General features: G+C 41.8%; 1 pseudogene; it reads left to right on the forward strand.

The window, feature by feature from the left end:
• The first annotated feature begins 520 nt into the window (after positions 1 to 520).
• On the forward strand, positions 521 to 2,832 carry LOC100686357 (annotated as a pseudogene).
• Positions 2,833 to 15,570: the final 12,738 nt, after the last annotated feature.

A 15,570-nucleotide genomic window follows, 5' to 3' on the forward strand; every position in this document is an offset into this window, starting at 1 on the left:
ACTGGTACATAGTAGGGTAAATAGTGAATGAGTAGGTGAGCATACATCCCCATCACCAAGTCCACCTACTTTCCTGTCAAGAGGTCAAAGGTCTTCTTAAACACCTAAGAACCTGGACCTCACAATTTCTTCAAGCTGTTCATTATACCTTTAGATACCTCTCACTCTTGGAAATTTCAATCCCATTTGTTCATATTGAGCTAAAATGAATCTTTGTGGCTTCTACCCACTGTATTTAATTCTACCCTTAGCAACACATAGAATGGAACTAATTCCTCTATATGATGATTTTTCAAATATTTGAGCACTTACAGTCTTTTTACCTAACTACACATTTTCAGATTTTTTAAAGATTTTATTTATTTATTCATGAGAGACCCAGAGAGAGAGGCAGAGACAGATAGAGGGAGAAGCAGGCTCCTTGCAGGGAGCCCGACACGGGACTCGATCCCGCGCTCCAGGATCATGCCCTGGGCCCAAGGCAGGCGCCAAACTGCTGAGCCACCCAGGGATCCCCAATTTTCAGTTTTTTCAGCCATTCCTAGCTATAACTTCCTTGAGGGCAAGGAGAGTTTCATATTCATCTCTGTATCTCTAGCCCTCAGCTCAGCTATATTATTTTAACAGAGTCCATTTTTTTTTATAAGCATCGCTTACATTACTCACCTCTGAACATGCTGTACTTTGCCTATGTTCCTCTTACAGTACTGACTAAAATTCTGGACAAATATTGCAGCTTTGGTCTTGCTAGCATACTTCCTTTCTTTTTTTCTTTTTTTTTTTTTGCATACTTCCTTTCTTTCATGGTTCATATCTCTAGTAATGCTGAGATCCCATAAGTTTTGGGGGCAGCCATTGATGACACATAATGAGTCCTGTTTATGAGGGTTTCTTTTTTCCTTCTTTGCAGAGCTCCTGTCTGTACCTTAGAGCATTGCTGTGTGTGTGACCTTATGTATTAAAACACTGAACTCGAGTTCAGGCGACAGCTGGACTATGCAGCGGCCCAGGCGCTCGGCATGGCTCACCTGGTGCTGGAAATTTACCGTCGTGCTATTCAAAAAAGCTCCATTTGGAATCTTCCAGATACTATCTACAAAACATGTAAATGTGACTGTGATGATGCACATGCACTGCCTTAGAACACAGGGCAGTTTCACAGTTTATTGCATCAATAGATAAAAAGAAATACGATCATCTTCGTAGATGCTAAAAAGGAAGTAACAGGTCTGATGAGCTGCATCTTCTTCCGAGCAGCAAACGGTCTTTAGTCCTCCAGTGATGATGTGATTGAACTAACACCATCAAATTTCAACCGGAAAGTTACTAGTAGAACTCTAGGCTCCGTGGTGGCCACTGCCAGAGGTTGACACCAGAATGGAAGTAGCAACGGCATTAAAAGATGTTGTCAAAGTCGGTGCAGTGGAGGCAGATAAACGCCAGTCTCTGGGAGGTCAATATGGCATTCAGGGATTTCCTGCCATTAAGATTTTTGGATCCAACGAAAACAGACCAGAAGATTATCAGGGGAGCAGACCTGGAGAAGCCGCCGCGGAAGCCGCTCTTGGGCTCTGCGCCAGCTGGTGAGGGACCTCCTTGGGGCCGGGGGGGGGGGGTACAGCTCTGGAAAACCAGGTAGGAGTGAAAGTTCTAATACGAAGGACGTGATTGAGCTGCAGTAAGAACGTCCTCGATAATGCCGATGTTTGGATGGTTGAATTCTACGCTCCTCGGCGTGGACACTGCAGAAGCCTCGGCCCGAATGGGCTGCTGCAGCCACAGAGGTGAAGAGCAGATGGGGGGGGGGGGGGTCGCCGCTGCGGAGGCCACGGGGGTAACCAGCCTCCAGCCAGCGGATGCGGGCTCAGGGCATTCCCTACAATCGAGGTATTTCAGAAGGGACAGTCTCCCGTGGACTATGATGGGGGACCCACACGATCCGACCTCGCGTCCCGGGCCCCGGATTCGTTGTCTGAGACCACGAGATGCGCTGCCTGAGATGTCAACGAGGACATCGCTGAGACCCGCGAGGAGCATCAGGGTGTCGGCCGTGCGGCCCCACATTCTGGACACCCGAGCTGCTGGCAGAAATTCTTACTTAGAAGTTCTTTTGAAGCTGGCAGGCAAATACAAAAAGAAAATGTGGGGGTGGCTGTGGGCAGAAGCTGGAGCCCAGGAGGAACTTGAAAATGCACTGGGGATCGGAGGGCTTGGATACCCTGCCACGGAGTCATTGACGCCCGCAAGATGAAAGTTGCTCTTCTAAAAGGATCTTTCAGCGAGCAAGGCACTAAGGAGTTTCTCTTTGGGGCGTGGATCGACAGCTCCCGGCGGAGGTGGGGCTTTCCCCGCCATCAGCACCCGAGAGCCTTGGGACCGCAAGGACCGCGAGCTTCCCGTGGAAGACGACACTGACCTCAGGGACGTGGAGCTGGACAATCTGGAAAGACGTGAGCTGTGAGAGGCTTGGCACAGACTTCAGTTTTCTTTTCTTGGGAGCGGATCTCCCCAGCAATGAAGGAACATTCTCCACACTCAGATAAGTCTACCAGTGGCCTTTTGAACCAAGAAGCAGCATTTGATTGGTCCTGTGAAAACACTGCAACAGTGAACTTTGCAGCTCAAGAAAACAATGAAAAATTCTATGAATTGTTGTAGCCAGCGAATTGGGTTGTATTCTATCAAGTAATATTTTGAGGAAAACTCGTGGGCTGTTGACATACTTTTCCCTCCCTCTGACTGCTGCTTGAATGTTCTTGGAGGGTGTTTCTTATATTATCAAGTTTTTTAGTGTGATTCTTTCATTTGAATATTAATGCCTTTTTTTCCATTAAAAAATAAAATAATATTTTGGATAATGCAAAAAACAAAAACAAAAACAAAACCCCAAAAAACCACTGCACTCAACTGTTAATATTATATTGTTGGTTTGTTTCTCAGACTTTCCAAAGCCAGACCAGCAGCTTGGTGAAACACTATGAGTTCCATGCCAAGAAGGATAATGCACTTTGAAAATATATCTGCTTGGTGTACCTGGGTGGCAAAGTTGGTCAAGCGCCTAACTCTTGATTTCAGCTCAAGTCTTGATCTCAGGGTCATGAGCTTAAGCCCCACACTAGTGGAGTCTACTTAAAAAAAAAAAAAAAAAGATACTTCCATCTGGTGTGGCAAATACTACCCGAGGCTGACTCATGATATTTCCCTCTACCCCATCTTTACCCAATGAGTATCTTCAGAGAAGAAAGAGAGTGTTTGAGTTGCAAGTGAGAATTTTTTAAAAGGCCAACCTCTTTAATCCTTAACTGTCACTAGATCCACTCTTGAGGGCTCTCATAATGCTGAATCTAAGCTCTTAGAGCTAGAGGCTCCTGGGTAAATGTGAGCATGGGCACATCATTGCTAATGTGCACAATGTTTGGCAGAATGCCATCAGGCCAATACATTGAATGTAGCTTCTCTGTCTTTTAGCCAAGAACAAGAGGAGAACCAGTCAATCTCCAACATCATAATAATTCCTCTATGGGGAACATGTTCTGACCTGGTAAAGGGATGCATGCAATGATTTAGTTTCTTTTTCCCATATTCAGCTTTCATGAGCTATATGACAAATGGGTAAAGGATCAGAGCATGCTGAGAACTAATGAACCAGAGGGAGAAATTCATTTAATGACTTAAGTGTGCTTTATCTAATGTGAAATGTAGGTCAATTCACTGTAAATTTATTCATGGGGATTATTTGTCCTTAGCCTGATTACATGGCATGTATTATAAGATTTTGGCCTTGTGTGAAACAGAACAGACCCTGCTTGTCCCTCCCCATCCTTCTCCACCCCTCCCCCTCCCACCCTTTCCCCCTCCCCACAGGTGGCAGGCATCTAGCCACATCCATCAGTGCTTGTCTCAGGAGAAAAGACTGCATTTCAAACTATTCAAAAAATTGATTTGGGGCTCTTTATTACATTTTTTGAGACACTGGAAAAATCTAAAGCCTGAACACCTACACAGAAATTCAGATCTATTGCTGAGTTAGCAGCCAATATAAAGATCAAGCAAAAAGAGGGGTATTTCAGCACTATGTGGGGCTAACTGACTATGTGTTGCAGACAAATTCATCAAACACAGCAATCAGGGAACACATTTTATGAAGTTTAGCTAGCAACTCTTTCTTAATTCTAGTTTTAGAAAGCCAAGACAGCAATCTTACAGGGCTTATTGTCATTATCATCACCAGCATCATCATCATCATCATCATCATTATTTTATAAACTGAAAATTAGTAACTGAACAGGCCAGTTTGTATTAGTGTGCCGTTAGCTTCACTAGCTCCTTTACCTCTGAGAATCAAAAAGAATCTTCAGTCCTTGGTCCTAAAAGACAGTCCAGTAAAGCAATTTCATTAAAGATTTGAACAAAGGCTTAAGACATTTATTCGTTCAAAACAGATGTCCACGAGATCCGCCTTTTGAAAGGAAGAAATTTGTGGGGCTTAATTCACATTAATATAATTTGTGGTTTAGTGTAGCAATGTGAAAATCCTGTAGTTGTCAAAAAAAGAATCACTTTTCCGCCTTGAGAAAGAGAAAAATGGAATTTAAACTTTTTTTCCTTTTCTAATTTAAGCTTAGGGTTAATTTGACAAGGATGATGCAGGGAAATACTAAGAAACGTTAACTTGGCATTGTGCACTTAGCAAGTAAAGCCAAAAATTTCATACTTTTCCCCAAACCAATTTCATCTCCAAGATAAAGAGTGATGCCTTTTTATGATTCCATAAATTTCAATGAGTTTTACAGAAAAGAATATTACTTTTTGTTTTTTTGTCTCTCTAGTAAAAGAACAAAACTGTGAACTGAGGTTAAATGAGCTCTCCTTGTCTTCCCTGTGGAGTATTTGTATAAAGCCATGGAGAACTCTAGCAAAGTCTCCAAAGTTACTCCTTAAGTCCCATAAAAAGATGATATCAAATCGGATTGTTCCTGGAAGACTTGGCCTTGGAATATAAGTAATAGTAATGCCCTATATTTGTTTGAAACATCACAGTTCATAAGGTACTCTCACTCATACTGTTTCATCTGATCCTCATACTCTCCTGGTGATTTTCAGCAGAGTTTGGTCTTCTAAGGGGGTTAAAGTTCTGTAGCCACCTGGAAAGATCAAATCACACACATCTACTTGACATTTCCTGACTATAAAATACAGAACGAGTGGTTTGGGGTCTCTGTAAATAAGTTAACTTATGTTTAGAGAGTGGGGTATAACAAAACATTCCCTGACTTTAAGCCCAATAATGGGTACTAAGCCTGGGGGTCTCATGTCTCCCACCCCACCTCACTTGGGGGCATGGATTTATGGAGCGGAACGGTTAGCAGAGTTGCCAACCATGTTCAGATGCTTATTCTTTCCCTCTCCATTCCACCAAGCATCTGTTGCAGCAGGCAGGGTCCAGGCAGGAAAACAGAAACCACGCTAGGTATTTAAATAGAGGGGCTTCAATATGGGAAATTGTTTACATAAGTGATAGAAATGTTTAGAAGAAGAAAGTTGAGAAGCCAAACAAAAGATAGTGAAGCAAACTAGAGGTTCCCAATTTCTGGAAGCCTCTACCACTCCTTGACTAAGGGAAAACAGAAAGGGGAGGTATCACCAGAACCCAGGGGCTGGGATCATTAGAGTTAAACTGGGATGAGGTGGGCCAGTTCATCAGGAAATGGAGCCATAAAGATGCCACCCAAGAAAAAAAGGAGAGGAAGAAATACCCTACCCTGTCCTTCCTGCCCTCTGGTCTCCAGTAGCACCTCACATTGGTGGAACACACTTGGAAGATGCAGCCTGTGGGGTTTGGCCCCACTGCCCAAGGCAGAGAGCAGGTTGAGGGGTGAGAAATGGAGCTGAAGGCAAACAGAATCAGGGCCAGTGTAATAACAAAATTTCTCTTTGTGCCAATTGTAGCCTTGAATTCCTGTTAAATGTGCATATGTTGTGACATCATTGTATGTATTACCATGATTCAAGTCAAATAATTTGCCCAAGATCATACAAGTCAAGTGTTGCAGCCAGATCTTTTGATTCTTAGGTCCAGTGCTTTTGCCACTACCCCTGCCTGTTTCCTTCTATATAACTATACTGGAAGGGGCTAGGATAATTCGAGGGTTTAAAAACACTTTCATAGGGACGCCTAGTGGCTCAGCGGTTGAGCGTCTGCCTCTGCCTTCGGCTCAGGTCATGATCCCAGGGTCCTGGAGTAGAGTCCCATATCAGGTTCCTGGCAGGGAGCCTGCCTCTCTCTGCCTGTGTCTCTGCCTCTTTCTTTGTGTCTCTCATGAATAAATAAATAAAATCTTTAAAAAAATAATTAAAAAATAAAAACACTTTCATAGACTCTTAGGTTGGAACTAGCTCAGGGCATTTCAAACTATGTGTTCCAGAGCTCGGAGCTCCACAGAATCCCAAACTTCACCCCTCACTTCAAACTGTTTATCAATTTAATGTTATGCATGAGGGTTCCACTAAGATTTTTTTAAGATTTATTTATTTATTTATGATAGAAGAGAGAGAGAGAGAGAGAGAGAGAAGGCAGAGACACAGGAGGAGGGAGAAGCAGGCTCCATGCTGGGAGCCCGATGTGGGACTCTATCCCGGGACTCCAGGATCTGTGCCCTGGGCCAAAGGCAGGCACTAAACCACTGAGCCACCCAGGGATCCCCGATTCCACTAAGATTTAAAGAAAGTGATACTGCTCAAAGAAAAACATAAAATTGTTCTAGTCTATCTCCCTCAAATGAAGTAACTGAGGGAGTTAAATGAAATCACAGAGGGTCTTGCTAACAGTAGACTTGAACCCAAACTTACACACAGGTTTTCTGGCTTGTCACTTATCATTCTTGTCAGTGAACCATGCTGGGTGTGCTATAACCAGCTGCTAAGAGAGAGTGACAGTGGAGTGAGGGAAAAGGGAGGAGTGATAGGGAAAGGCAGAAGAAATATAGAGACTACTCAGAAGAAGATGATCCAAGGCAAAGACAAAATGAAATCCACTTGAGAATGATGCTTAAAGGATTTAAAGCCATTGTGTTTTGCACATGGGGCAAAACCAAGGATATTCTGTTGAAAATGAGATCCGTTCACAGAAGGGCTAAGAGAAATCAAGGATAGTTGCCAGAAAGTGGAAACAATCCAAATGTGCATCAGCTGGTGAATGGCTAACTTGAAGAATACCCATACAATAGAATACCAATCAGCAGTAAAGGTGCAGGTGCATATTGCGACATGGATGCATCTCATCTACATTATGCCGAGTGAAGGAAGCCAGACATGAACGACCACATATTGTTTGATTCCGTTTACATGAAATGTCCAAAATACACAAATCTATCAAGACAGAAAACAGATTAGTTGTTGTCTGGGAGTGGGGGTGAGTACAGGGAATGGCTGCAAATGCGCATGAGGTTTCTTTCAGGGGTGAATGGAAAATGTTCTCATACTAGATTGTGGTGACGGTTGCACAACTTCGTAAATCTACTAAAAATCATTGAATTGCACATTTAAAATGAGTGAATTTTATGGTATGCTAATTTTACTTCAATAAACTGTTATTGTTTTTTACAAGATAAAGCAAGGGCTGACTCTAATCTGTTGTCTTGAAGGTACAAAAACTAACCTCCAAAAATCTCATGAGGAAAGAAAAAAATTTTTTGCAGATTTTATTTATTTATTCACGGGAGACACACAGAGAGAGGCAGAGACACAGGCAGAGGGCAAAGCAGGCTCCCCGCTGAGCAGGGAGCCCTTATGTGGGACTCCATTCCAGGACTCCAGGATCACGACCTGAGCAAAAAGCAGACGCTCAACCACTAAGCCACCCAGGCACCCAAGGGAAGAAAAGCTTTCATCAGCTGCTCAGGTAAATGAGGCATGGCTGTTCTTACATTCCTGGGTTGGGTCATAGAGGGCACCAACCATTATTCTGAGCCCCAGAATGGCTCTGTCAGGTAGCACAGTCCTTCCCTGAGATTGCCCAGCACTGCCATTTCCTGGGCTTACAGGTTCTCAAAGCCACATCGCTGCAGATTTGGGGTGAATACAACATGAGCAGTAAAAAAAATTCTTCTCACACCAGAGCACTTGGCACCCCTCATTGTAACGATCTGATTAGGAGCCTACGTTCCTCTCGAGGCTGTCAACTTCATGAGAAAAAGGACAGCAAGCATCTTGTTCACTACTTTCTCCCACCACAGAACACAGGCTTCTCATGGTTCGTTCTAAATAACTATTTGTGAAAAGAATTTAAAAATTATTGGGAACGCTCTAAATAAATAGAGAAACTGGTTCAATGGCCATGGATTAATCCAACAAACATGTAATGGGAACACGACTATACTTAATTCCCACAATATTCCTGTTAGGTAGGTGTTAGGACACCATTCCTTACTGAGGAGCTGAAGTTCAGGAAAGTTAGGTTACTGGTTCAAGGTGGCCAAGAGTGATTTCAAACCAAAGTCTCCTGAAGCTAGATGCAGGGCAGTTTCTCTAAACTTGAGTTTCATAAGAGCAGAATTAGGCTCCTGTTTTTCCATCATATAATGCTTTAGATTTCTTTGATGATTTGTATCAGACATACCCAAAAGGACCATTTGTTTAAAGTTTGATACTTTTTTAATAAAAGATGTTATTTATTTATTCATGAGAGATAGAGAAAGAGAAAGAGAGAGAGAGGCAGAGACACAGGCAGAGGGAGAAGCAGGCTCCACGCAGGGAGCCCGATGTGGGACTCGATCCGGGGTCTCCAGGATCAGGCCCTGGGCTGAAGGCTAAACACTAAACAGCGCTAAACCACTGAACCAGCCAGGCTGCCCTAAAGTTTGATACTTTTAATCAAGATATGCCCATAGCTGCTCAATGATTTAAAAAAAAATGTATTGATAAATAGAACCAAAAGGTGGACTGAACCACAAAGGTATCAATCAGTTAAGTAGCTATCAATGAAAGACAGTTTTTATATGTCAGTAATACGTCCCAGAAATGGGATGAACTAAAAATGACTGCATATGAAAGCCTGAGCTTTGCTTAATATCTCTAAAAATTTATTAAATTCTCCAATGGGAAGAGAATTATCTACTCTGGATACTTGACTGATCAACTTTTAGTAAAAGTATATGACAGACCTTACACGGATCACAGACATGGGTGAAGAAATTCAGGCTTCCAAAGGGAGTTATTACAACTTTGGAGATTATTCCTTCTGACTGTCCCCTCTTGGTGCATGGTCATCACCATGCTGCAGAGGGGAATCATTCCCTCCTTGACTCCATATTCTCACCTTCCAGGGTTAGCTGCTTACTCACAGGTGGTGACGGATACATTTCTAGAATCTTCTCTTACTCTCCTCCCTTCCACCTCCTTCTCTTTATCTGTTGATTATCTCCAGAGTCCATTCTTTAGTCTTTAGGTAAGTTGTCCAGGAATAATGAGACTCTTTGATATTACTACTCTTACTTGATAAGGAAGACGAAAAGCATAATCAACCATGTATACCTACAGGAAGAATGAGGCCCCCGGTGTCACATATAGTGTCAGAGGCCACACCGGAGTTGGTCCCTAGTCTCCAGAGTGCTGGTTCCAGCTTTCCTTTCCTCCTATGCTCTTTCTTAGCAAAAGTAAATAGTTGATTAAAGGCCTAGATGCCAGGGTGCTTGGGTGGCTCATTTGGTTAAGCGTCTGCCTTCAGCTCAGGTCCGGATCCCAGGGTCCTGGGATCAAGCCCCACATCAGGCTCCCTGCTCAGTGGGGAGCCTGCTTCTCCCTCTTCCTCTGCCTCTCCCCACCACTTGTTTTCTCTCTGTGTCAAAGAACTAAATATGATATTAAAAACAAAGAAAAATGCCTAGTTGCTCAGGGCTCAGGAAGACTTATAAATCTGGTTCTGACCCATTTCAAAATGTATTTCCGATAAGATTATCCCTATTTTTCGTGTCTCAAAAAAAAAAAAAAAAAAAAAGACCAGAAAAAATGGTCTTATGACCAGTCCACTTTGGACCTCAAAACATTTAGGCAAGCCTAGATTATTAATCCAAACCCAGATATATCATATTGTGTTTTTATATGTAATCCATGTTTCTTTGGAGAATTCAAAAATTGTACTTTCCTCCTTCACCATCAGTCTTGTCACAAGGGCCAACATTTTTTTTTTAAATATTCCCAATCATTTTTCTCGTGTGATCATTGGTAAAAGGTTTTAAAAATCACCATAAATGATCTCAGACCTAGAAATGGAAAGTAAGGGTCTGAGAAAACCTCCCAAAGCCATTCCATGTCTCTGATGCTCCTGTGGTCCCTCTCTGAATGGCTCTTCCACCTTGCCACCTTCCCAGCAGTAACCCCACACAACAAAGGAGTCTTTCCCTTCTGATTCCTTGATTTCTGGCATTCATATCCTTCCCATGCTAAATAGGGAATTGCAAGAATGATGGGGTCTGCCTTCGAAGGCAATGTTCTTAAAAGGCACTGTGGCTTCTGTCTTACTCTCTTGTATGGCTTCCTCTGGGGGAAGACCGCTGCCAAATTGCGAGGACACTCAAGCAGTCCTGTGGAGAGGTCCACGTGGCAAGGAACTAAGGCTTCCTGCCAACAACCAGCACTACCCTGTCAGGCACGTGAAGGAGCACCTTTGGAAGCTGCATCAAGCCCTTAGAAGACTCAGCTCTGGCAGACCTCTTGACTGCCACCTCATGAAAGCCCCTGAGCCAGACCACCCAGCTAAGCTTCTCTGGATTCCCGACCCACGGAAACTGTGAGATAATAGATATTTACTGTTTTAAGCCACAAGTCATCTGAATATGTGACTAATAGTATGATAGATTTTGTCAGAAAATTAACCACTAGATTCTACTGGCTGAACACGCTCTCAGGTTAGGGAGATGGGAGGTTGCCGTGAGAAAGACAAGACCAGTACATTCTATGTCACTGATCAGCTTTTTAAGAGTGTAAATCTGTTCTTTCATTTTAGGGGCTTAGTCTTTGCTCTCTTCTACTTTCCATGAGCAGGATCTAAGCAGGCTGATGTTCTTTGAGGGGGGGCACACCTTACCCGGATGTAGAGCTACTCAAGTATCACTGGAAAAGTACTTGAGTGGGAATGAGGGGCAGAGTCATTTTCTTTCTTTTGCTCAAAAAAAAAAAAAAAAAAAAAAGACTCTAATTCCAGAACCCACCATAAAATAAAATCAGCTTTGTCTTCATAAGAACCCTAGTGTCTTAAAAAAAAAATTGTTCCAAATAGTAACAGTGGTGAGAAATGAGATCCTGTCATGGGATCTTTGTGGATAAAACTAGACGTACACACAAACACACTCAGGAAATTAATAGCCAATTTTCCAAGAGGAAAGGTTAATTGTGGAGACTATTTCAAGGACCAGTCCTGGGAATTGTGATATATTGGACAAAAGGAAAATGGGATTGCAAGTGAGCAGATAAAATATTTGAGTGTAGCTAATTTTAATTATAAAATTAAAAAGTTCAAGGATTTCCAAGTTTTAGTGCGCATAAGAATCACTTGGCAGGTGCAGGGGGCAGGGAGGCTTGTGTACAATTCAGACCATAGTTCCTCAACCCCAGAGATTCTGATTTAGTAGGCCTAGGATTGAGTCCAGGAATCTGTGATTTTTTTTTTTTAATAGGTTCTACACTGGGTCTGAGCTGAGAACTGAGCTGAGATCAAGAATTGGAAGCTTAACCAACTGATCCACCCAGGCACCCCCAGGAAGGTGGTTTTAATAGGCATAGTGAGCTGTCTCTACTTGTGAAAGGTCTGCAGACTACACATTTAGAAAAATTGAGGTAATATACATAAAATGCTATAATCAAATATTGTATTGGTTAAAACCACGAAAGTTCAAGAAGTCAGAAATACTAGGCAAGGGTTGGAGAGCAAATAAGCCAGTGAAATGTCACACAGACAAGTGCCCATCAGACATTTCCAGCAGATATTTCAATTGTTCTCAACTCCTAGGTACTGCCTATCTTCTAAAATGGAACCATGTTTGATTTTTAAAGTCTAATCATTGTACAGTGACAATCAGGGTGTTTTAAAATAAGTTTACCTTAAGGGAAGTTAATAAATGTTTCCATAGATTTCAATGAAATAGCTTTTATTTTGAAATAGCATTTGACTTGCTAGTTCTAAAATAAAAAAGGAGAAATTTTAAAACCTACTTTAAGTAGAAAATTAACTTTATAAGTAAACATCTTTAATAGGAAGAGGATGTGGAATATAATTACAAAAATCCTGTTTTGCATGTGATTGGCAGAAATAGCTTTACTAGTTATTAGTAACACATGCAGTTTGGAGAAGAAAACCCCAAGGACATATGGGTATGGCACAGCTTCACTGTTCTCAGCATGGGCAATCAAGTATTTCCAGTCATTTCCACAGGTGACACATTGACAATTGGATTTGTGGAGCAGTGACCCAATTCAGTCATTCAGAGAGTTAAAAAACACAAATATGTCACAACACAGGCAAAAAATAGAAAAATGACAGTCTGTGGGATACAAGCATGAGAAAAGGAATAAGTTTTAGGACTGAAGGGAATCACAGGGGACCCTATAATCAGCTTGGGAGCCCCAAGTCCAGCACCTTCATTTTATGGTGGGAAATGGAGTCATGAACAGATGGAAGCTTGTCTTTGACCTCATGATGTCCTAGTGGAACTCAGACCTCCCAGCTTCCAGCTCAGTGATCCAAGGATTACTTGGTTTATAATGATGATGGAGTCAGCTCTCACCTGCCCAAGTAGGCAGCCTCTGGGCATCATTATTGCCTCCCAGGGTGCAACTGGTGCTCTGTTGACGGGGTGCTGCCTAGAGTAGTTATTTATAAAAATCATATCTGTCATTTTATACTTATAGGAACACCTTTGCTATTTTTTTGAGTGACTTTCTATGATTATAAATCTAAAAATAAAATATTATATTTTGTAATTATACTACTTTTTAGCAATCATCATATTATGAGGGTTCTCAATGCACCAGGTCCATTGGTTCACTGTTTTCCAGGATGAGATATTGCCTATTTTGATCCTCTTTATGTCCCCAGCCTTTAGCACTGTGCAGGGCACACAGCAGGAACTCAATAAATTTGTGTTGAGGGATCCCTGGGTGGTTCAGCGATTTAGTGCCTGCCTTTGGCCCAAGGTGTGATCCTGGAGTCCTAGGATCAAGTCCCGCATTCGGCTCCCTGCATGGAGCCTGCTTCTCCCTCTGCCTGTGTCTCTGCCTCTCTCTCTCTCTGTGTGTGTGTCTCTCATGAATAAATAAATAAAATCTTTAAAAAAAACCAATAAATTTGTGTTGAATAAATTAATTAGTAAAATATATCATAGTTCTACTTATTCTTCATTGTGGCACATTGAGACTGAGTCCAGTTTTTTTGCAATTATAAATAATGCTGCAGTGAACGTTCTTTGATGGATCTTTGCATCTACTCCTTGTTATTACCCTTATGATAAATTCCTAGAGGTGGAACTACTAGATCAAAGGCTTTGGATATGTATTACCAAATTGCCCTTCAGAAAAATGGGTCATTCCTCCATTCTGCCATCAACTTATTCTTTTCTTTCCTTTTCTTTTTTTTTTCACTTTTGTAAATCTATTTCATTGCTGTTTTATTTTTTTTATTTATTTTTTATTGGTGTTCAATTTACCAACATACAGAATAACCCCCAGTGCCCGTCACCCATTCACTCCCACCCCCCGCACTCCTCCCCTTCTACCACCCCTAGTTCGTTTCCCAGAGTTAGCAGTCTTTACGTTCTGTCTCCCTTTCTGATATTTCCCACACATTTCTTCTCCCTTCCCTTATATTCCCTTTCACTATTATTTATATTCCCCAAATGAATGAGAACATATAATGTTTGTCCTTCTCCGACTGACTTACTTCACTCAGCATAATACCCTCCAGTTCCATCCACATTGAAGCAAATGGTGGGTATTTGTCATTTCTAATGGCTGAGGAATATTCCATTGTATACATAAACCACATCTTCTTTATCCATTCATCTTTTGATGGACACCAAGGCTCCTTCCACAGCTTGGCTATTGTGGCCATTGCTGCTATAAACATCGGGGTGCAGGTGTCCCGGCGTTTCATTGCATCTGTATCTTTGGGTAAATCCCCAACAGTGCAATGGCTGGGTCGTAGGGCAGGTCTATTTTTAACTCTTTGAGGAACCTCCACACAGTTTTCCAGAGTGGCCACACCAGTTCACATTCCCACCAAGAGTGTAAGAGGGTTCCCTTTTCTCCGCATCCTCTCCAACATTTGTGGTTTCCTGCCTTGTTAATTTTCCCCATTCTCACTGGTGTGAGGTGGTATCTCATTGTGGTTTTGATTTGTATTTCCCTGATGGCAAGTGATGCAGAGCATTTTCTCATGTGCGTGTTGGCCATGTATATGTCTTCCTCTGTGAGATTTCTTTTGCCCATTTCATGATTGGATTGTTTGTTTCTTTGGTGTTGAGTTTAAGAAGTTCTTTATAGATCTTGGAAACTAGCCCTTTATCTGATAGGTCATTTGCAAATATCTTCTCCCATCCTGTAGGTTGTCTTTTAGTTTTGTTGACTGTATCCTTTGCTGTGCAAAAGCTTCTTATCTTGGTGAAGTCCCAATAGTTCATTTTTGCTTTTGTTTCTTTTGCCTTCGTGGATGTATCTTGCAAGAAGTTACTGTGGCTGAGTTCAAAAAGGGTGTTGCCTGTATTCTTCTCTAGGATTTTGATGGAGTCTTGTCTCACATTTAGATCTTTCATCCATTTTGAGTTTATCTTTGTGTATGGTGCAAGAGACTGGTCTAGTTTCATCTTCTGCATGTGGATGTCCAATTTTCCCAGCACCATTTATTGAAGAGACTGTCTTTCTTCCAATGGATAGTCTTTCCTCCTTTATCAAATATTAGTTGACCATAAAGTTCAGGGTCCACTTCTGGGTTCTCTATTCTGTTCCATTGATCTATGTGTCTGTTTTTGTGCCAATACCACACTGTCTTGATGACCACAGCTTTGTAGTACAACCTGAAATCTGGCATTGTGATGCCCCCAGATATGGTTTTCTTTTTTAAAATTCCCCTGGCTATCCGGGGTCTTTTCTGATTCTACACAAATCTTAAAATAATTTGTTCTAAGTCTCTGAAGAAAGTCCATGGTATTTTGATAGGGATTGCATTAAACGTGTAAATTGCCCTGGGTAACATTGACAGTTTCACAATATTAATTCTGCCAATCCATGAGCATGGAATATTTTTCTATCTCTTTGTGTCTTCCTCAATTTCTTTCAGAAGTGTTCTATAGTTTTGAAGGTATAGATCCTTTACCTCTTTGGTGAGGTTTATTCCTAGGTATCTTATGCTTTTGGGTGCAATTGTAAATGGGATTGACTCCTTAATTTCTCTTTCTTCAGTCTCATTGTTAGTGTATAGAAATGCCACTGATTTCTGGGCATTGATTTTGTATCTTGCCACGCTACCGAATTGCTGTATGAGTTCTACCAATCTTGGGGTGGAGACCTTTGGGTTTTCTATGT

Source organism: Canis lupus, chromosome 30, assembly GCF_011100685.1.
Source record: "Canis lupus familiaris isolate Mischka breed German Shepherd chromosome 30, alternate assembly UU_Cfam_GSD_1.0, whole genome shotgun sequence".
In the NCBI taxonomy this organism is placed as follows: domain Eukaryota; kingdom Metazoa; phylum Chordata; class Mammalia; order Carnivora; family Canidae; genus Canis; species Canis lupus.